The sequence below is a fragment of the Notamacropus eugenii genome, chromosome 7 (genome assembly GCF_028372415.1).
Source record: "Notamacropus eugenii isolate mMacEug1 chromosome 7, mMacEug1.pri_v2, whole genome shotgun sequence".
NCBI lineage: Eukaryota > Metazoa > Chordata > Mammalia > Diprotodontia > Macropodidae > Notamacropus > Notamacropus eugenii.
The window spans coordinates 71,944,117-71,966,808 of record NC_092878.1 but is presented as its reverse complement, the minus strand read 5'-3'; the positions used below and the strand labels follow the sequence as shown (position 1 = coordinate 71,966,808).

Genomic DNA, 22,692 nt, shown 5'->3' with positions numbered 1-22,692 from the left:
TCTTCTATATATGCCTTTTCTGATATCTCTTTTGCTACTGATTTGGGTAAATGAGTTTTCTGATTAAAAAAAAGAAAAGAAAAGAAATCTGAGAATTGTGTTTAGGAGAAATCCCTATTTAAATTATGAGTACAACAGAGAGAACCTCTTTTCAATTATAGGTGCAGTAAAGCCAGCGGTGATTGCAAATGATTTACTCTACCGTTTCCACACATACACGAAAAAATATTGTGCTGCTAACAAAATGATTGTGTTAGACACATGGTAATAGCAATTAACCTTGGAAACTTACTTTCTGAGCAACTCTATAATGCCAGTCGGTGCTAACCAAATGTTGAATGATGTTTATGAAGCTGATGTCTTGTTTCCAGAATCCATTATACCTGTATGTATACATGTAAGCAAGACTTATTTATTATTTCTGCTCTCCTTAGAATACTTGATTTAATTTTAAGAGTTGCTCACATATTTCACATAGATCTTAGGTTGATTCAAAATGTTCCTATTTCTAGAACTGAATAAAGACACCCATTCAACCATAAACTGATTAATTGTAGGGTTTCTCCAGAAGCAGTATTAAATAATGGAAATCTACCAGGACCATAGTCCTGGAACTCTGGAGAACCATTCCATTTTAATGGCTAGAATGTTCACCTAGCCTTTAAAAGTGACTTGCATCAAACTGTCCTATTCCAATTTTCATCTCCCCAATCAGCCTCTTTGAGGATAGTTTTAAGGCTCACCTCTGGAGCCTGTTGGAAATCTAGGTGAATTTTAATAAACTGGTTCTTTCAGTTCTGTCTGCAAGACCAAGACTAGAGAAATTCTAACTCCTTCGTGTCTTCTAAGGGAGGATTTGGCTTCACCATGGTATTCGAAGTAAAATGCTAACTTTATAACATTAGCTTCCTTCTCTCCCAATAAAAAGAAAAACATTTTTTTAACCTCAGGAGTAAAACAAATTTTCTAGAATTGAAATCATACCATCAAGATGATAAATGTCTCCATAAATAAGCATTGTTAGATAATGTTATAGGTCTTTAATCCACATCCAGTACATTCTGGAGGCTGTTAATACCCAAGAGATGAGTACATGCCTGTATGTGCACGTGTGTGTTTGATGCTAGCTTGCAGATGGAATCATGTATACGAATAAGTTGGAGAGCAAACCACCTTTGAAGCAGGGTGCCTCTCAGAATCAGATCTTCCAAGCTGAAAGAAAAAATACTTCAGCCTAGAGCTGCTCTCTTCACAGAAACTAGTTTCTATGTAAGTACAAATAAAATAGGATACTTTAGTAATAACTAATTTCAATCCAGAAATAAGTAGTAATGATGATAATAACACTTACATAGGTTTTTTTTAAAGTTTACAAAATGTTTTACATGCTATCACATTTGATCCTCACAGAAGCCTTACAAGATAGGTATTATTATTTTTATTGTTATCATTAGCCCCATTTTACAGATGAGGATATGAGGTTGCAAGAGGAAAGATCTATTCAAGGCTACACAGAGCCACTGAACCTACACTAAAGCCCCTGGATGGATCCTAAACAAAATATGTAGGCCTCTGCCTCTAAGCCAGGAAGAGTATTAAGAGACACTGAAACCTATTACCAATAACACTAGCATTATAAATCTTTAGCCTATCAAATGCTGAGTAAAGTTAGACATATCATTATACTGAAGTATAGAAAAAACTAATGAAAACTCTGTATGTGTGAGGGTGTATTTTTTTAATTTACTTGGTAACCTGAAAGTTTTTTAATCTCTTCAAAACTATACCAAACCCTCACCTAGCATGGTGTTGGTACATGGAATGTATTTAATAAGTCTTGGCTGACAGATTGATTGAGCAATGCATCTTTATAAGTTAGATGAATTATATACCCTGCAGTTTCCAAACACATTTCTTAGAAGCTAAGAATTTTAATGAATACTCCCCCCCAATCTCTAGTTTAAGCATATGTTATTGCCTACTAATCTAGACCTTTCCAAATGTCCCCATCCAACTGCTAATATGCTTTCCTCAGAAATGTATTTATCATAAATATTTTGTATTTACTTATCTCTATATATACTGTTACTCTAAAAAAAAAAATCAGGTTCCTGTAGGTTTTTGTCTTTGTATCTCCAAGGCCCTAGCACAGAACCTTGCACAAAGTAGAAATAGAACAAACACATTTCTGATTTAACTGAAATGATTTGGTTTCATATCTATGACAATATTTTAAAAATTTAGCAAAAACTTCCACTTAACAGGTATCTTCATTTATACCTATGGGTTATTATTAACCATAAAATTAAAATTATGATTTTCTACAGTCATTTGGATAATTGTTGTGGAATATGCTGGCATAGCTGAATGATTGTGAACTGAGAATCCATTTATTCACTCTGGTTTCCTTACTATTGCAAAGGATGCTATCTTTTACTTAACAGCTATGTTCCAAAACAGAAAATCAACTTTCACCTCTAGTCACCAATGAGGCAGATTAGTACATACTTTACTACAGCATCTGAAAGTTGCTTCCTGCTCCATGTTTGAAGGTAAGAGAGGAACAGCTTGCCCTGAATTCCAAATCTGTACAATCTCTTTGGTCAAAGGATGTTCATCACTACACTAGCCATTGAATCCTTTAGATTTATCTTGATACTGCAAAGGAAAGTGGTATAAGTTACTCACATCACTGACTAACTCAGTTACCCATAGCCTTGATTGAATCAAAAGGAGACAATGGCCCAATAGGTGAAGGAGTAACTTTTAGGAAGATGTTCCCTTCCCTGTTCAGCATTCCTGTTGTGAATGAAAATGTTTAAGCCACTAACATCCAACAGTTAAAATTTAACCCAAGTGCCAAATGCCTAGCACTGCATCAGTAAAAATCATTATACCTGCAGTCTTCTGAAAATGAGGAGATGAAGGTTAGACTGGCAAAATTTTCAGAGACTTATTACATCCCTGGGCTCATCAGATACATGAGTAACAGGACTCATTAACTACAGCAGTGTTGAGGAGTCTGAAAAATGTCAGGAATAGCAGCCCATTTACTTCAAAGACTCCACAATCAGCTCTCCAAATTCTGCTATAAAACGCAGCGTTTTCTATGCACACTTTCTCTGCGGCATTCTAAATTTCTATAATGTTAGAAGTATTACTCCTGGCATTATCCCACAATTACTGGCCTTCCTTCCACTGAGACCAGGGTTCCTTCTGAGCATGCTCTGTACAGCACTATTATATTATATTATGATAGGAGTTTGATCAATATCTAACATTCAGGAATTCCTCTTTGTAAGCCCTTTTCTTGACTTAGAGTACAGAGATATTGATGCCACAAGGTCCTGAGAATATCATCAATATCCATCTCTCAGTCACCCAAACTTGCAACCTCAGTGTCATCCTCAACTCTTTACTCTCACTCATTCCCTATGTCCAATTCATTATCAGATCTAAACATTTTTATCTTCCCTGGTCAGGACCATCACTTCCATAACCATATGTTATGGAATAAGTTCCATAACATGGTTCCACATGGAACCATAAGTTAAGGGCCCTTGTCACCTCTTACCTGGACTATACTCTTCTAATTGGTTTCCCTGCCTCAGGTTTCTCTCCACTCTTTTTCATTTCCCCTCCTAGTTGCCCTCGTTTCCTTCAATATTCAGCTCAAATTCTACCTTCTAAAGAAGGTTTTTACCAATCCCACCACCAATTTATCCCTCTTTTTCTGGGATTGCCTTTCATGTATGGTATACATTTCTTCTACTTATCTAATTATTGACATGTTTTTCTTCCCCATTAGAACATAAACTTGAGGGTTTAATAAATTTTGATCATTAACTGACAATTGATGGAGACAATACAAATTATGGAATATCTGAGTTGAAGAGGTCTTAAATATTATCCACTCTAGTCATCCATGTGTATTAGTTCAACAAGCATCTAGATCAAGATCTACTATGCTCAGAGCACTGAGGTAGGTTTTATGGGGTAATAAAAAATGATCAAGACATGAGTCCCCGTCCTCAAGGGCAGAGATGTCAGACACATAGTCTGCAACATTGCCCAGGGCCACTCGAACCAGATTAAAATGTAACTGGTAAATATTTAAAAAATAAAAGCATAATAAAACTTAATATTAACATGTGATTTTCTAAGTCTATATGCAATTATAGGGATCCTTACTTAATGTTTAGTGGCTCTGGTACTATTTGAGATTGATACCACTACTCAAAGAAATTACTGCCTGATAGGTAGAAGATGATAATACAGGGCAATACAAATATATTAAATACCACAAGAGGGAAAAAAGGAGCTCAGAAGAGAAAGGAATCCTATCCAGTTTAGGGAATGAGAAAATGTCTTAACGGAAGAAAGAATGTTTATTCTGGGCATTGAAGAATGACTTAAGATTTCAAAAAGCAAAGATGAGAAGGGAGGAATTCTGAAAGAGAAGAAACAACATGAGTACTCCAAGTTCAACTCTACTACAACAGCATGTGAATAGTTACATTGAAAGCTGAACAGATAGGTTGAAGCTACACTGTGGAGGAACTCCCCAGGATAAATAATCTAGGTTTCACTTAACGAACAACAAAAAGGCAGAGCTGGTGACAAATCTGATTGTTTTTGAGTAGTGGACTGACATGATCAGAGACATGTTTTAGAAAAAATAATCTGGCAATGCTCTATAGCAATGCTCTTACCCTGGCTTTTTTTTTTCTCAATATAGTTGGACAACTTTATTAACATAACTGTTTTCCTTTTGTAATCCTATGTTTTTGTTTTATTCATTTAAAATATTATTCTAAGGAGTGCACGGGTTTTACCTGACCACCAAAAGATTAAAGAAGACCCCTGCTCTACAGGAGGGTTTAAAGTAGGTGAAAGGGAGCTGTGGAGAGTCCAGATAGGAGGTTATTAGCACATTCCATTCAAAAGGTATTGAAAACCTGGACAAAGCTGTACAGGGAGGATGAAAAGATAATACTGGTTTATTAAGTTCATATTGACAAGACACAGAAACTGCTTGGATGGATGGAGAAGAACGAGTCAAAGGTGTTCTCAAGGTCTCAAAAGTCTATACAACTTAAGACAATGACCACAAATGAGGTATGTCAAAAAGATGAGGTGCTTGGGAGAAGAAACAAATAGACTTGTTCAGTTTCCAACAGAGTAAGGGACCTCATAGGGGTAAAACACTTGACTACACTTACATGGCTATCCAGTGACAATACTTAGCCTTCAAACCAATGTTTTGGCACTTAATTTAGGGATCTTTCCACTAAACCACATTTCTCAAGTCTCAATTCAGTTCAATTCATCAAATATCAATTAACCTTGTACTACGAATCCATGTATAACATGTTATGAGGGCTACAGAAGAAATCATTAAATGATAAGGTTTATGATTGAAAAGAGATTTAAGGGTCATCTTGTCCAATCCCCTGAATTTACAAAATGAGGTACTTTATCAAAATCAGGTCTTCTAAATTCAGGTGTACTACTCTTTCTACCTCACCACTCCAAATTAAGATGCAGCCCCTGCTCTCAAGAAGCTTGCAATCTCATTATGGTATTTTACAATACTTAATACTTTAAAAATGTCTTCATTTATTCTACTGAAATATAAGGCTCATCAATCCCCTAGGTTATACAGTGTGGATCTCCTGTGTATATGATTAAGATTGCCAAGTATGTCCTGGATGTTCTGAAAGGCTTCCAACAGGGTATCTCGACTTCCATTAAAATTATATGAATCTGATTACCATATGGGCCTTCATTAACACTACCTTTGGACCCTCAGTGACAAGTTCTCAGGAGTGAAACTGTGTTGTAATCTTATGTGACCTCAATAAATATCTTTTGGTTGACCCCATTGACTGATCAGCTCTTATTGGAAAAGGCAGAACCCCTTATTCATTGTTATACTTCTTATAGACTCCCTCCTTCATGAAGGTTTGCATCTATGAGGCAATCAGTTAATTGTTTGGTAAACCGGCTTTTGAAATCAAGAATTATAGACCTAGAACGGATTTGGAAAAGTCAGCTACATTATCCCCACGCTTTTGGCAAGACTCCCTTAAACCATTTTACAAGATGATAATCTCTTCTGATTTTAACAACCTCACTGAAAGAAATTCTTACACTTTTTTCCCAATAACCCATTCCCTAATTGGACAAAGAAAGGAATCATATTTATGCCTAAAGAAAACAATAATAATAAAATGAAACTTGAATCTGTAGTTTTGTTTACTCTTAACAACTTTTGCTCTTTGTGAATTTCTCTTCTCCCTTTCTGATTCTGAGATTTGCTTTAAGATGAAATAGAGACTAAGGCTTAGTTCTCGACAAGTCACAGAAATCAGTATGTGCCAAGAACATACTTTTGTGGCTTGAAGGGTAATACGATACGAAAAACATTTTTGGCAACTTTGGATGACCTTTGGTTATGCATAAGGGACAGAGCCATAGGGAGCACAGAGTAGTGGGGGACATTCCTGCCAAAAGAAATATTTCTCATGTCTTCACTTCTACAATGATGGCTACAATTAATTCATTTATCTATCTGATTTATTTTTGGCTTTTAATATTTTTCCCCTAAGGCTGTCGTGGGACAGTATCCTAATTCTTAAAAATCTATGTGGGAGAAATCCACAAAATCGAAAACATTTAGAACATTCCCCCACTTGGATGTTACTGTACTCAGTGGGGTTTTATAAACTTTCCCACATTGTACCCATTGTTAGATTTTTCAGGAAGTATTGTTAGGCCTGCCTCATCCTGGGGTTATCACTGAGTTAATCCCACACCTTGATGTTAAAATTCTTGAATACTTATGGCTCAGTTAATTACCTGAGCTAAACCCTTGGACTTGACCTTTTTGACATGAGACATGAGAATAGGGGAGCTGAAACAGTAACCAGAGCTAAAAACAGATGCACTATCCCTATATTGAGGCAGGAGACTCAAATTCCTAGAAAGAAGCTTAAACATCTATTGGCCCCAATCAATCAACAAACATTTATAAATTACCTACTATGGATCATCTCTTTCCTCCTCTACTACAAATCCAAAGATGCCATATTGAGTCATGGTTATATTTATCTACGGATCTGCTAGGCTTTTCTCAAGAAAGTAATAACTAAAAAATGAGAGGAGGCAGTGAGTTGCAGTGGATAGAGCATACAATGAACCAAAACTAGGAAACTTCTAGCCTTGTCTAACTTGCTGTGTAATTACAGAAAAGCCATTTATTCTCTAGACTTCGATTTACCCATACGTAAAATGAGAAAATTAGAACAGATAATTTCTGGATTTCCTTCTAATTCTAAGTACTATGAAGATAAAGGAAAGAACTTTTTGAAGGAAGTTTTTTCTTATTACTTTTTAAACTGAAAAAAATACAGTATTTTTTTTAACATAGACTTCGACTTGGACTGAAAGGGCCTACTTCCTAGTTTTGGTTCTGTCAATTACTAACTGTGCAATGCTGGACAAGTCACACACTCTAAATCTCTGGGCTTCAGTTTTCCTCATTTGTAAAATAAGAAGACTAGACTAGATAATTTCTAAGGTTTATTCCAGGGATACTATGTGGAGTCCTCATTTTACATTTGAAGGAACCCTGGGCCCAGAAAGGTTAAACGGACTGGCAGAAGTCACCCAGGCAGTTAGGATAAGGAGAGGCAGTATGTGAACCCAAGTTCTCTCATTCCAGAATGGGTGCTCTTTCTCCAGTCCCACAGGGCTTTGTTTATGCAATCCCTAAGCTATGACAGTGAGTTTCAAATGAATTCAGTTTAGCAAACATTTATTAAACATCTACAATCTATAAGGCAGTGAAAGAGAAATAAGTATAAACAAAATAAACCCTGGGCCCTGCCTTCACAAAGCTGATAATCTGATAAGAAAGAGCAGGTATCAATTAGGGAACAAACTTGAAAATAAAGGCAGATGAGAAATAAAAAGTAACTCTAAAAGATTGATGTTATCTATTCCATTTACTATGGGAAGTCCTTAATTCCTTCCAAGCCTTAGTAACAACAGTCTTCAAGAATTTCTGTGGCCAAAAAAAAAAACCACCAAAAAACAAATCACAGTTCTAGGGCTTAAAGTCACCTCACAGATCAGCTAATCCAACCTCCTCATTTTAAAATTGAGGAAGTCTGAAGCCCAGGAAGGACAAGTGACCTGACCAAGGTCAGAGGCTATATATGGCAGAGGTGGCACTTAAACCCAAGCCTCTGGCTCCAGAAAGGGTGCTCTCTTTCCACTCTATTACAGTGCCTTGTCTCCCATTGGCTAACCTCATTAGTCATTACAACTTTGTTGAATCCCTCCAAATGTGTTTAGGCTGGGTCCTCAAACAACATACACTGTCTGGGGGGGAGGAGAACCTTTGGTTCCTATAACTATTAGTACTTTCCTGCCTCCAAAACTACCTTCTATTTATTGTACATATTTTGCATATACTTGTGTATATGCAATATTAATCTGATAAATTGTAAGCTTCTTGAGGGAAAGGACTGTTTGTTTTACCTCTTTATCATCAGCACATAGTATACAGTATAGTATAGTATAGTAGGCATTATATAAATAAGCATTGGTTAGTTGTTTGACAGAGGGCTATGATAACATAGGGTAAAGAAAGACAATAATGATAACATGAAAATGTAGCTAGATCTTTAAATTCCCATCTGAGAAGTTTAGACTTTATGTGGCAGGCAATAGGAAACTACTGACAGGTTCTTAAGCTGGGGAGAGGAAGAGATGGAGGGAGGGCAAGAGTAGGGGAGAGGGAGAGACAAAGGAAGAAAGGAGGAATAGAGACGTAGAGAGAAAAATAGAGAGATTAGAAAAAAAGAGGGAAGTGCTCAATTGAGTATCTTGGTAAATGGTGGTGCCATTAATAGAAGAAGGGAAATCCAGGGGAGGAATAAATTTTCCTGGGAAAAGTTATTAAGTTTTATTTTGAAATAGTGACTGATTTTGGACATGGTAAATCTGAGGTGCCAAGGAGACATCTTTGTTGATATGTGTCTTCAGAGGACTCTTCCAACTCTAGATCTGCAATCTTACGTGTAACAAGAAATTGAAAATACAGGTCTGTCAATTAGGAGAGAAGTTAATGTAGATAACATTAAGGTTACTTCTAACAATGAGTGCCCTAAATGAAAGAGATTAATAATTATTATTTATAAGATTTAGTCTTCCACAAGATTAAAAAAAGAAGGAAAAATCTGATACATTATAAATCTCTGAAGGTAAGGACTAATGAATTCAATATAATTCAACTAATGTTTATTTGGTGCTTCCATAGCAGATCACAGTGGTAGGTACTAGGAAAGATACAAATTTCATATAAAACAAAATCTTTATCCTCATGGAGTGTAAAATACAAATCAAGAGAGTTTACACTTGTTTTGTGTGCAAATCAGACCAGGAACACTTCAGAATGTTTTTAAATTTATAAAATAAAATACACAAGATTACAAAAGAAACCAACTTTATGTTATCAATTTTAAAAAATGACAAATATCAGCATAAATATCCTTGACTAGGTTGATCCTCTGGGAAAATCTGAAAAACAAAAAACTCAAAATAAATAACAGTGTAAAGAGCACAGCGTGTTGGAGTTGCAAGGTTAGCAAAATTATGTGTCTTGTTCGATAAAAAAATATGATATGACTAATTTTAACCATCGAGTTTAGGCTATAAGACTCCACCTCAATTGAATCAAGTTCTTAGGGACTTTCTTATTTCTATGTGCTCGTGCCTAAAAGCTTGGAAAGAATGCAGGTTTTACTACTGTAATCAAAGAACCTGTGATTTTCTCGGAATGACAGAATTTGCCCTTTTCAAATAAGATTATGGTGGAACATAACAATATTAACTGACATTTATAGGATGCTTTAAAGTTTGTAAAAAATGTTTTCAATACTTTATCTCATTTGATGCTCAATAGAATACTACAAAGTAAGTATTATAAGCATTATCTTCATTTTACAGATTAGAAAACTGAGGGTCTCAGACTGAGTGACCCAGAATGGGCAAATCTATTGTGTCTGAGGTAGAAGTCAAACCCAGTCTCACAGACACAAACTCCAGTATGCAAGTCATTACTCTACAGGCTTTATAAGAAGAAAAAAGAAAGCTACTTCTATTAGCTACTCCTGATAACAACTCTGGTTATTCATGATAATGCAGAATCAGTAAAAGTATGGTCTTAGTATACAATCCTTGCTAATATATCAAAAACTAAAGACAAATATAATATAGATTAAGTATTTGACAACTATACCATCTTTACCACGTTTAAAGGAAATCCATTTGGAAGAGGACTGAAGCTATAGGGAGGACAGATTTCATTTTACTATAAGAAACTTGCTGACAATTGTTTCTCACCATAAACATAACTGACTGTTTTGTGAGATTGCGAGCTCCTCATCACTAAAGATATCTAAAAAAACAAAGCACTGATTAGCATTCATCAAGAATTTTGCAAAAGTGATTTATGGTTTGGGAAGACATTAAAAGTAATTTTACATTCTTACAGATCATAATCTATGATCCTCCTCAGTGTGGGGTTCAATTGGAATCAGATCAGGGAGTACCTTGAATGTTACCCTAAAGGTTTTGGTCTTTATGTAGGTCATTTGCCTACATAGGCAAAGGGAGTCATTGGTGGTCTTTGTTTCATTGGTGAATAACATAACAGAACTGATATTTTTTGATAGTTCAGATGGATTAGAGTCTCAAAGCAAGGTTATTTAAAAGGTTATGGCAACAGCATGAACCAGAGCCACAGTAGTGCCCATGGAAAGGAAAGGCATATACTGAGGCCAAATCTTCATAGCAAAGATAAATCAGACTTTAAGTTATTCTGGGGCTATTTTAATGGTATTATATGGTAAAATGAGCAATTCCAGGTTCTTTCACATGACAAACATCTACGAGTGAGAAAGCACACCACATGGACCAAATGTTCTGATCCCCCATTGATTCAGCTAGAAACACCATCAAATTTACCTAAACCGTAAATAATGCCAAAATGTGGGTATTAACTTAGGGATACTTAAGAGAATTTATAATGTCACTCAGAGTAGGTGACAGCCAATATCCTTATGAAAAGCTCCATAGGAAATACCCAAAATAGGAGGGAAAAAAAAACCCAAAACTAAACACACACACACACACACACACACACACACGGCCTTAACGCCTCTCATCCTGGATCTGTAGCTTCATAACTAAGTTATGAAAGACTTATATATGCAAAACAGGAATCTGAAAACAAGAGAACTTTGAAACATACTAGAAAGAAGTGAACCAATTAAGACTAAGATTGCTTAATTTAGGTGGCAATAGAGAGTAGTAAATAAATGAAGATAATCAAGTCAGATAGTAATAATAATAAATAATAAAAACCGTAATTACCATCTCAGAAGCCTCAGCAATTAATGACCTCCATACTGGTACTTTAAATCTTTTGCATGAAGACAAGAATAAATAAATACCAAATAAGACAGAAGGAATTGCACAGAAGTGAATCTAAAATCAAGAATAATGTGGATCTATAGTCAAGGTGAAGTTTTATTATATAGAGACACACATTTTCCTTACCTAAAAGTATGGACATGGAATATATGTTTTTCCAGTGAGTGTTTAGATAAAATTCTCACCCTGTGAGAACCCACTTTCTGGGACAACCTCATATATTTATCACAGGAAAAATATGGTCCGTTTATACTCTACTTAATTGTCCATTACAAAGGGGTTCAGTTGAGGATTCTTATGTTTGGACAGTTTTGTTGTTGTTATGCCCATTTTAGTTGTGTCTGACATCATACCATACCACAACCAAGAACCAGTGTGAGCTATTGGAAAGGACATATATCATTTTGATATAAGTGTGATCATGTGTGCAGACTGCACACTAACCATGAATCGCATAATGTAGGTATCTCAATGTATTCTTCATCTCAAAAGTTAAGCACAAGGCAAGGTATACAATTGGTGTTTAATAAATGGTAGGTGGGTGAAAAGATTTGAAACATCTGAAGATTAAATTTTCCCCAAGACCCAAATATATGCTCATTTAAAAAGAAGGAAAATATAAACATCTACAAGAGTTCATGGGCAAATTATAATAAATTCATTGGTTATGTGATTTTTCTTTTTTCTTTTCTTCCAGGAATGCATAAAATGTGGGGAAGTATATAGCATACTGTGGAATATACACTTATGTTCAATAATGAATGCATCTCTCCTCTGTGACTGGTCAGTATTAAATTAGAGTCAAGCACCGGAATATGTAGCTCAAGCAGTAAAAATTTAGGCTATTTCTCTATAAAAATGAAAATGACAAGATTTTAAAAATCTGTTAAAAATGATCTTTGAGCTCTCCCTATCTTATTTCCCAAAAATCATTTTTAAAAAGGAAGAGTCCCTAATATACTATGTTTTTACAAAGCTACCTTTGAAAGATAAAATACATTAATGGCAAGGCAAAAAACATCAGTGCACATTTTCAAGGAACTTGGAGCATTTCATTCAAAGAGGTCCCCATGCAGGCAGCAATGCTTTATGAATTCACTCACAATAAATCAGTCTCAATTCCTGAAAATGATCCAAACTCTCACAGGAAGGAAGAGGACTGTCTTCCCACATGACAAGTGCCAAGCTCCCTCTCTAAAAATACTGGACTGGCCTCAGTCACACTTGTTCACTGTAGTGCTAACTTTCTTTAGTCAAACTGTGAAAGTAATTTCTTCCTGTGAAAGCAGCTAATTGCAAACCCCCCCCCAACCCCTTACACACATACACACCCTTTGCTATAAAACTGTTGCACAGCAAATGGATAGGTGTAATCATAAAAATGTGCTTTATGGCAAGAATTTTAAATTATATAACTTAAATGTTATGTCAAGTGAGTCAGTGAGAATTTATTGAGTACTTAATACATGTCAAGCACTGTGCTAAGCACTGGGAATGCAAATAAAGCAAAAACAAAGTCCCTGCTCTCAAGGAGCTTATATTCTAATGGTCAAAGACAACATACACAACAGAAATAAAAAGGCAAGGATGGGGATGGGTTAGGGGAGGTTCCCATGTGGAGACATCATGGAGAAATCTTGACAGTCAGAAGACAGCTAGAAGAGTGAAAGAGTGGGCGTAGCTGCCCTGGGCACTTCCTCAAAATGGAGGTTCTAGGAATATTGACAGGTAGCAGAGGGAAGGCAGAGACATGAGTGAAGTAAGAAGGATGAGGTGAACAGATGCAACTAGAAGACTATAATTCTATTCCCATTATTTTGCTTATTTGTTATGTTATCTTGAGAAAGTTATTTCATTTTTTCTGGTCCTATGTTTTCTCATATATAAAATAAGGTTACTACTCTAGATCGCTTTTCACTACTCCTCCTCTCCCCCACCTTCCGCAATACTGAATGTCAGAAATGTAAAATTGTTTAGAAATAATTGAGAAAAGTAGAACCCATTTATCCAAAGTAATTTGGAAGATAGAAGAATTTGATAACAGTTTTCAAACTAAATATGTTACAACATGGTCACCTTTTTTGAAAATCTCATGCTTTCAGATGCAATGCAATTCAACAAACATTTATCAAGCATCCCCAATACATAAAGACACTGTACTATGTGGAAGATCCTCAAATGAGAAAGATATAGCTGTTCTTTGGTCCCAAAGAAAACAAAGGAGAAGGCGCTTCCCATCTTCTTTATAGAGGTAGGGTACTATGGATATGGAATATGATATACAAAAAAATCACAAACTTTTTGATGGGTTAGTGAAACTTAACTTTCTTTTTTCCTTTATTACACAGAATTGCTCTCGCAGAGAGGGAAGAGGAAGCAATGCACTAGGAAATATAAGTGATAAAAAAATAAAATATATCAATGAAATATATTTTTATTTTTAAAAGATATAGTTGCCCTATTCTCAAGTAGTCTCTTATTAAATAAGGATAATGATTATGGTCTGCCATAAAATATAAAACTGCTAAAATTTAAATTGGAAAGCTAAATATCAAAATTATTTAGATTTAACTTCTCCATATTTCCATATGTAGAAATACATCACAGTGGAAAGGTCACTGTACAACCAGGAGTCAGAAAACCAAACTGACCTCTAAAATCCCTTCTGACTCTACCATTCTACATTGCTTTGTCGTTGTTAACTTTTTAGGCTGTCTCTTAAGCTCCCCCATGCCTCAGTTTCCTCATCAGGAAATGGGAGAGAATAAGCATTTGCCCTATGCCTAATCCATAGATTTGGTGCAGGAAGCACTAAATGAACACACTCTGAATGGGCAAAGTATTGAATGGAAGGTATTCTATGGGTCAGGATTCCATCGGGTTGATGAGCTCACATGGGCATTCCCTCTCCAGCAGGTTAGATCCTATTCCCTCTATGCAATTCTTATCTATGCCTTTCCATTCAGTCTTCTGTACAGGATTCACCAAACACAAAAATGCCTTCTTCTGGATATTTTTATATTTTATGGATATGAGTGCAGTACCAGGGGTTTCCATCTGTTATTGCTCCCTTTCAATACAAGATGGGCCCACCTCCTTTCCCAGCCAGACATCTCTACACATTGTCCATGCTCTTAACCCTCTCCATTCCCTGTACACTGTAGCTGCTTGATAAATATTAATTGAAAGGAATTCCATTTTAAAATCCTTTATCTTCCATTGCCTAGCACTGTTCCCGGCATGTAGAAGGCACTTAATGAATGCTAGTTGATTGATTCCTTTCTCAGAGGATCACAGGAATCTCAAAGGATCATTAGATTTTCTCCACTCCTCTAAGTTTCTCAACCTGCTTTTATCCAAAAAATGAGGTAAATATTTCAATTTTCCATTTCTAAATCATTTAGCTCTATTATTCATAATCAAAGATACATAATGAATGTATGGATTAAATCACTGAGCAATAGGTTGAGGAACCATCTGTTTACTCCAGTGGGCTGGGACATTACTTGTGAACGAAAGTGACATGAATAGTCAAGTGGACCTGAAAAAGATACTTGGTAAGGAGCCTATTTCAGGAGGCACAAGGTCCTAATGCTTTCCTTTCAGCCATCTGACTTTTGCTGACTTAATGGACAATATATTCTGAGCCATTTTCATGAGGACCTGTATACCTTGTTTTAATAATTGCTAAAGGTGAAGATTTTTTAGTGTGCTGGGGCCTAATGGCTTCTATTCACTTTCTGGTCTGCTAAATTTATTTCAACGTTTTAAAACCAAAGCTCTCTAGTTCAAATGAGAGTTTCTTTTCTCTATATCTTAAAGTACTAACAAAGAGAACTGAAATACACTAAATGGTCCATGAACTGAGGAGATATGAACCCTCTGTTCATGTCATTTTACATTTTCCCATATAAACAATCTGGAAAAAAAAATAGAGGTGGGGAGAACAATGTATTAGGACTTTGAGTCACAAGAATCCCTAATGGCTATCACTAGATTTTTTTTTTTAATAACTGAGGCCTTTAACCCATAACTGTCAAAAAGAATTTCTTCCATAGTCTATCAGTGGAGTAGTCGGCCAGTGTTTGAGAACTATGAATGTGGTCTTTTGACTTCTCCAATCATGTAAGGACATTTTCTTTGACTTGCCTGCACATAGCCTTTATAACAATGACACTATTTTTTTGAATGAGGCAAAGGACATATGGATCTTCATACTTCTGCATAAATACCCCCTACCCCACCCCACCCCCATTAAATTACGCTAGAGGCAGTATTTGAAAAATAAATAAATAATGTGGTTCCAATTCGCTGCAAAAGGTGCAGAAGGCTAGTCAGTGGCAGGTCTGCAACCAAAAGGCTCCTTTTAGAAAGATGTCTTACAGAACTTTTTCTGCATCATTAACTCTTCTGGAATCCTGAACATAACATGATGAATTTCCTTAAGAAAGTAGCCACTGTTTGGTTTTGATTCACTTCAAAGAATCAGGGCAAAAGGAATCAAAGAAAACCAAAGACCAGTAGATGTGAAAATCATCAAGGAAAAGGAGTCATGAAGGTTCTAACAGATTTTGGCCATCTACTGAAAATACCAAAGATTATTTTTCTAATACAGTGTTTTTACTGTTTCATGCAACTGAAGTAAGTCTCTGTATTCAGCTTAACAGAGGATATTTTTATTACAATATTTGTGTCATAACTGCTTTTAAAAAAATGAACCTTACTTGAAACTTGAAAAGGTACTCTGTCTACTAATGGTTCTGGGGGTGCTTTTTTTCCCCATGAAAAGAAGACAGTTAATTGGAGGGACGAGGTCACCCATTGCTGAAGAGAGAAGAAAGAAGCTAATAGTTCCATCTGTGCCACTCTTAAAAATAATAATCTAACATTTAGTTTTTAGAAGAAGAAGAAATTTTCACAAAGCAAATATAATTTGGGAGGGGTGAAGGAGGAGGGTAGGACATAACGTTGACTATTTTCTTCCTCTTTTTAAGAGAAATTGTTATACAAAGGTTCTTCTGAGTACAGCCTACCCATGGGAAAAGAGAACCCTCCCAAAATTCCATATTTCCAAATACCACTGCCTCATAAACCATCTGGAAAATGTCAGATAATGGTATCCACCTACTTAACAAATGAAGTAAACTCTGTCTTCCATTTTCATTCAGAATCATCAGCAAAACTTGAAATTTCATTTGAATACAAGCAGAAGACAAAACTTAATTAAGAAAAATGTTTTAAAAGTTTCCTAAAAGATAACCTTCTCTTTAAAGACATCTCACTCACACTCTTAACTTTTCCTTGAAACCTATCACACACAGGTAGGACAGACCTTAAATAAGTACAAATACTGTAGTAATATTCATTTATCCATATGCATAGATACACAAATGCATATAGATATAAGTATCTGTTCTCAAAGTTGTTTGGTCTTTATGTAAGTACTTAGGGGTGATAAAAAATTTCACTTATATTTATATATGCCTTAAGTCAGCTATACTCAGACATACAACTCTTATAAGGATTAGACAGCACTAACGTTATATCTATGTAGAACATACTACTAATGCTACATTGAATAACTATTTAGCAGTTCTTGTATTATCATATAACATTTTTAATGCCCTTATGAAATACTATTACCCATACTGGAACGTCTAGAAAACTGTAATTTAGAAAATCTAAGCATATATGGAGATAAAACATTGTAGAGTCTGCTTTCTGTGTAATTCTGGGCTTTGGAAAAGAGGGAAAAAAACAATGACTGTTCACTTCTCACAGATAGAGGTCACTAATGGACTGATTTTGAATCACTGTGAAAGAAGCCACAAAGTTACAAAAGTAATCTAGTGAAAAATGAATTTGAATTGAGATTAAAGAAGAGATACTAAGAGATGATTATACCCAAAAGAATACCACCTGAATGCAAAGAATATGTTGTTTGGCCTTCTCCAACCTTTTAAATTTTAAACTAACCACAAGAGAAGTTTAATGGATATACAATATTTAAATTTCAGATACTACCCATTAGAGAGGTTCTTTTGTAAAGAAAAAGATTAAAAAGTCAAACCTGAACAGATTTTCCCATTAGTTATCTTCCATGTAGCGTCTTCAGGCTTAAATATTCTTGAACCTCCCTCAAAACCATACCCTATGTAATGTAGTCTCCAACTGGGAAAGTATAAAGTTGCTTTAGGGATATATGTCTAAATCCTAAATCATACTATCCATTGGGCCAGAATATAAATGTAACAGGCAACAGGACTCAAATTAGATCCAGACAAAGTCAAACTGAGATAAGCTCACATCATCTGAAATACAGCACACAGGAAAAACCTGGATTTCTTTTGGATGTAGTGGGCAACTCAGCATGGTGTCATTTAGAAATCTGTTTTATGGTATAAGAAACATCACCTGAAATATTGAAAACTGTAATGAAACTGCTCAAGTGTTTCAGGGTACAGACATTTTACTAGCATTCCATTGACACTAGGCTTGTAATGGGTTCTGCTATGGGGTAACCAGCATGCTCCTACTTAAGAACTGCTTGTACCTGCTATCTGAGATTTAGAATGGTGTTTGAAATCTCATCTTCACAACTAGAGCCATTGAGGTGAATTTGCCCAACCTGATAGCATAAGACCACACTGTCATTCTCAATTATTTGGAAATGTTTACAGGATTTGGACCTATTTGAGGCTTTAGAATAAAACAAAAACAAAACAAACAAAAAAGGGGGGAGGTTTTCAGAAGCAAAAGCATTCTGAGAAAATCAGTAACTTTAACTTGAATTCATATCACCTAAATATGCTTGTTTCATATGTTGGCCTCTAGGTCTTCTAAGCATCTGGCACATTTTGCTTATCAATAAGCAAAAAACACATATCCCAGTTATAACCAAATTGGCCTTAAAAACTGATATTCATACTACAACAGCCTAATATCCTGGGAAAATGCCAGCATTCAATTTATTCGCCTCAAAAAACACTGAGTGGATCCAAAGTTTGCCTTTCTTTTCATTTAAGATTTAATAAAATAAGGTCATTAGGTTAATTCCATAGACAATATTAGCCTCTATATCTAAACTAGCCTTCATTAGCTTTTTGCCAAGAGAAGTTAGATGTAATAAATTTAACAATAAGCCTCTGAATGTGTGGGGGTGGAGGGATAGAGGGAGGATGGTGGCCCCCCACTCTTCAGCACAATCCATTTCATTTAAGTAATCTCCCAGTTGAGTTGGAAGCAATCTCTGCTGTTGAAACAGGGGGTTTTTGCAAGGCAAATGCAGCACATCTAATCAACGTCTTACACACTATAGGCGTTTACACGGATTTGTGTCTTGCACTTTATTAGCTTACTGCAAGCTTTAAAACAGATTTCCTCCACTAAAATTAATTAAGGCTGTAGGTGACTGATTTCCATTTATAAGAGATGACACCTTCTTGAGTTTCCAGGTGAACTAGTAATAACAACAATAGCAGTAATAAATGTGCTTGCTCTAAACATTTCTTTGAGGGTTTCCCATTTTCCTCTCCTAGAAGACTCACCAGTTATTTCCCCCAGTTTCCCTAAGTAAGGAAGAGATCTGAGAGACGTGACAGCATTCTCTCCACTGCCCCCAATCTCAACGCACACAGGCGCACTCACACTCCTTGAGCCTCCCCAGTAAATATAGCTACTGATAGAGAATCTGATATTCTGCACAATCTCCCCCCACCCTTTATTTCATCGCAAATTCGCGTCATCAATGACTAATACGAGCCAGTTCTCCCCGCAATGAAAACTCGACTTCTAAAGTTCCCATTTTATGAGGGTTGAAGGTGATGGGAGATGGAGAGAGGCGCCTACGATTTCAACTTAGAAGGTTTAGTGATTTTTAAATGTTCACCTCCAAGATACCAAGAAAATAGGGGTGTGAGGGTGGTAAGTTCAGTCATTTTTAAGGGTTGCTGAAAGTCAGATGCTATAATTATTTGATGTAACTGGGGATGTTCAAACCTATGCGTCATCTGCCTCAACTGAAAGATACCAAACCCCTCGAAATCCACATTTAAATTGTCAAATAGGTGCACAGGGCAACAGCTGGACATCACGTTCCATCCCGCATTCTCGCTGATGGAGAAAAAGCTCCAGACTGCCTATTAGGTGACGGATGATCTTTTGGTCCTAGGAGCAGATCCTGGATCATTAACTTTTGCCTTCCTCCAGGCTCTCTAGTCAGCAGCAGCAGCTGCCCTTCCGAGGCAAGGGATGGAGAAGGGGGTAGGGGGTTTAGGAAGAGTAGGGTGAATGAGGAGTGCGGGTGTCGGGGGTCACTTTACCTGCGAAGATTCTTGCAGTCCTTTTCCAGCCCTGGTCATAATCCCTCTTTGCGCTTTTCCCTCCCCGGGATCCAAACTTTTGCTCCTGCCTCTGGATCGCCGTGGAGGCTGCAGGTGCCCTGGGTGGGTATCCAGCGGCTGGGCCGGGGGCTGCCGGAGCTGGAGCCCGAGCCCGAGCCGGAGCCGCTGCGAAGGGCGCGCTTCTCCGCACCCCGCGGCTCGCCTCTGCCAGCTCAGCGGAGCGCTCCCTTCCCCTCGCTCTCGCCTTCCTCCCCTATGAAGCAGCGGCATCGTCCTCCCCCTTCCTCCTCCACCTCCTCCTCCAACGCGCAGCCCAGGGCTCTGGCATCCCACTTTCTCTTCTCTCCTGCCTTCTTGTCACCACCACCACCCCTTCCTTCTGCCCAGCGCCCCCGCTCCCCTACTGGTGCTCTTCGCAAATAAAAAATGACCTCCCCCTTTCCTGCCCCCCCCCCAAAAAAAAGGGAAAACAGAAGAGAAAAGATGCAGCCGCAGGATGCTCTCTCGAGAGGGTCTCTTCTAGAGGCGATGAAAGGATCGCGGGAGGAAGCACGGAGACCCAGGACTCGGACAAGTCTCCAGATAACCTAACACACGTATGTGGGAGCGGGAGCGTGTGCGTGCGTGTGTGTGTGTGTGTGTGTGCCCGCGCGCGCCTATGCCTCGTTCCAAGTCTTGCGCCTTCTTCAAAAAGGAATTGCGAGGCTGATCTTAGCAGGAACGATGCCTCAGATCTGCCTATTCCTCGCTAATGTAAGTCGTGTCTCGCCCCCCAGCCTGACACCCCTGGGAGATGTTTACAGTAATGAATTCAGCTGATAGCCATCTCGCTCTTCTCTGGCTTGCTCACTAGCTCTCCCTCCTCTATCCCTCTCCCTCTTTCTCTCTCCCTCCCTCTCCCTCCTGGAGGCCCTCCCACATTTCTAGTTTAAAGAATGCTTGGAAGGCAGGGCTGCAACCCAAGGCTTTCCAAGAGGCAAAGTCAGACTAAGGTTTTTTAACCCTATCCTTCCCTGAAGAAAGGTAAAAAGGATTGTGCTTGCTAACCCACTTGATAATCACAGCTCTACAGAAGTAGATGGCATTTTTTTTTCCTCCTCTTCCCCACACTCTCCCATCCCCCGGTAATAAAAACCTCTCTCAGATCCCTGAAGGTCATTTTTCTAATTCTGGACACTTCGATGTTACCAACGAGAGATTTATTACTTAGAAATTCTTGAGAAATGTCCAAAACCTGACATTAGAAAGAAAAATCAAACCTTTCTACAAAGATGGCGTTATTTCAAATTGAGGCAACTTTCGTGATGCGATCCCCACCCCCTTTCATCCCCCCATGACCATTTCTCTATTCTCTCAACATCTTCTAAATGGAACTCTAATCGGAATAATGACTTAATATTTACAATTATTTTGTAAGTCCCTCCTTACAGCTGCACTATTTCTTCCTCCCCACCCTCTTCCCTTTCCCTCCTCCTCAGTCTTCCTTCTTGGAAAAGGACCACTTAATTTGATGATAGACTGTGGTGGGCACGCAGATTCAGCAATACGGACTTAAGGATCAGAATCCAAACTCCTGAAGAAATCAGGAGTTGTATATGGCCAGCTGGCCTTTTTTATTGTTTTGTAGCCCGAAAAGTGAAGTCTTGGGGAAGCGAAAAACATAGGTTAAAAACAAACAAAAAAACCCCCACAATATTCCTGATTTTCGACTCTGGTTTCATTGCAGGTCTCTCTGCCTACAATAAGTTCCTGTCATGTTTTAACAAGTCAAGAGACAAGCTGGTTCTGAACAGAAGAGGGAGAGCGTTCTCGTTCTACAAACCAGACTTCCTAAAGAAGCAAACGTTGTCTGATTTGCGTTAGAAGTCGGCACACTGGAGTTGGAAACTCAGGGAAGAAAACCGAGAAGGATGTGATCAGATTCTAGGGCAGAATGAGTGGTCAAGAATGATAACTCTCACCTTGATGAGGAATAGGCTGGTCTCAACCACAGATCAAAGCCTGAGTCACTGGACAGTACTTTTACCAATCGTTTCTCTCGCTCCCCCAGCATTCGTATAGTCCCTACAGAATTCATGTTTTCTGAGAGCCTAAGAAATACTAACACAATTTAGAGAAAAGTCGGATCTGACTCCAAGGACAAAATCCAATTATATACACGCATACATGGCTGCACGTGTGTGCACGGCGCACGCCATAAGATCTCTGGCTTGACTTCTGCAAGGTCGGAGAGGAAAAAAAAAACCAATCCCACTTTGTTCATAAACGTGTTTGAATGGCTAATAAACATACAGAAATACGAACGGAGGGAAAGAAGTTCTGATCCAGGAAGGACAGACATAGAGTGCCATCTTGCTGGGAGGTTCCAGCAGCACCAGCAGCAAAATCTAACAGCTTGATTAGCAGCAGCAGCAGGAGCTGCTGCAGCTGCCGCCACCCTAGCCGCTAAACCCTGCTGAGAACCCGGCAGCTCAAAGTGCTCCTGCCTGCAGTAGTTTCTTTGGCACCCAAGGGGGCAGTTACTGTCCTGCCCAGTCCAATCACCCCTTCTGCCCGCCCAACTCCTTCCCTTAGAATTTCCAACCTAGTACTAACCCCACGACCTTGATCTTCCTTCCAGATGATGAATTATCCCTCCATCTCACATACATACATACATACACACACACACACACAAACACACACTCACTCACTCACTCACACACTCTCGATCACAGAAGGGGTTTTTCCACCCTGCCTCCAGGAACAAAAAAAAGAGGTGCTGGGGGAAGTTTGTTTAGATGTGTACTCAAGGAAGCAAGTAGCAGGCAGTGAAAAATTCACAGTTCCTCCCATTCCCCCACCA

At 37.8% G+C, this 22,692-nt stretch overlaps 1 protein-coding gene across 18 annotated transcripts in view; it reads right to left on the bottom strand.

Moving 5' to 3' along the window:
* Positions 1-22,692, bottom strand: part of FLRT2 (fibronectin leucine rich transmembrane protein 2) — a 124,511-nt gene that overhangs the window by 99,803 nt on the left and 2,016 nt on the right. For 3 of the 18 annotated variants that reach the window (XM_072622401.1, XM_072622403.1, XM_072622409.1), the window contains exon 1: positions 19,827-20,144. The exons of 11 other annotated variants lie outside the window; for them this stretch is intronic. The gene's annotated coding sequence lies outside the window, so the exon portion shown is untranslated. Of the gene's footprint in view, positions 1-292; position 22,692 lie in introns of those variants that run through there. 4 more of the 18 variants (XM_072622405.1, XM_072622402.1, XM_072622410.1 and 1 more) reach the window with 3 other exon arrangements.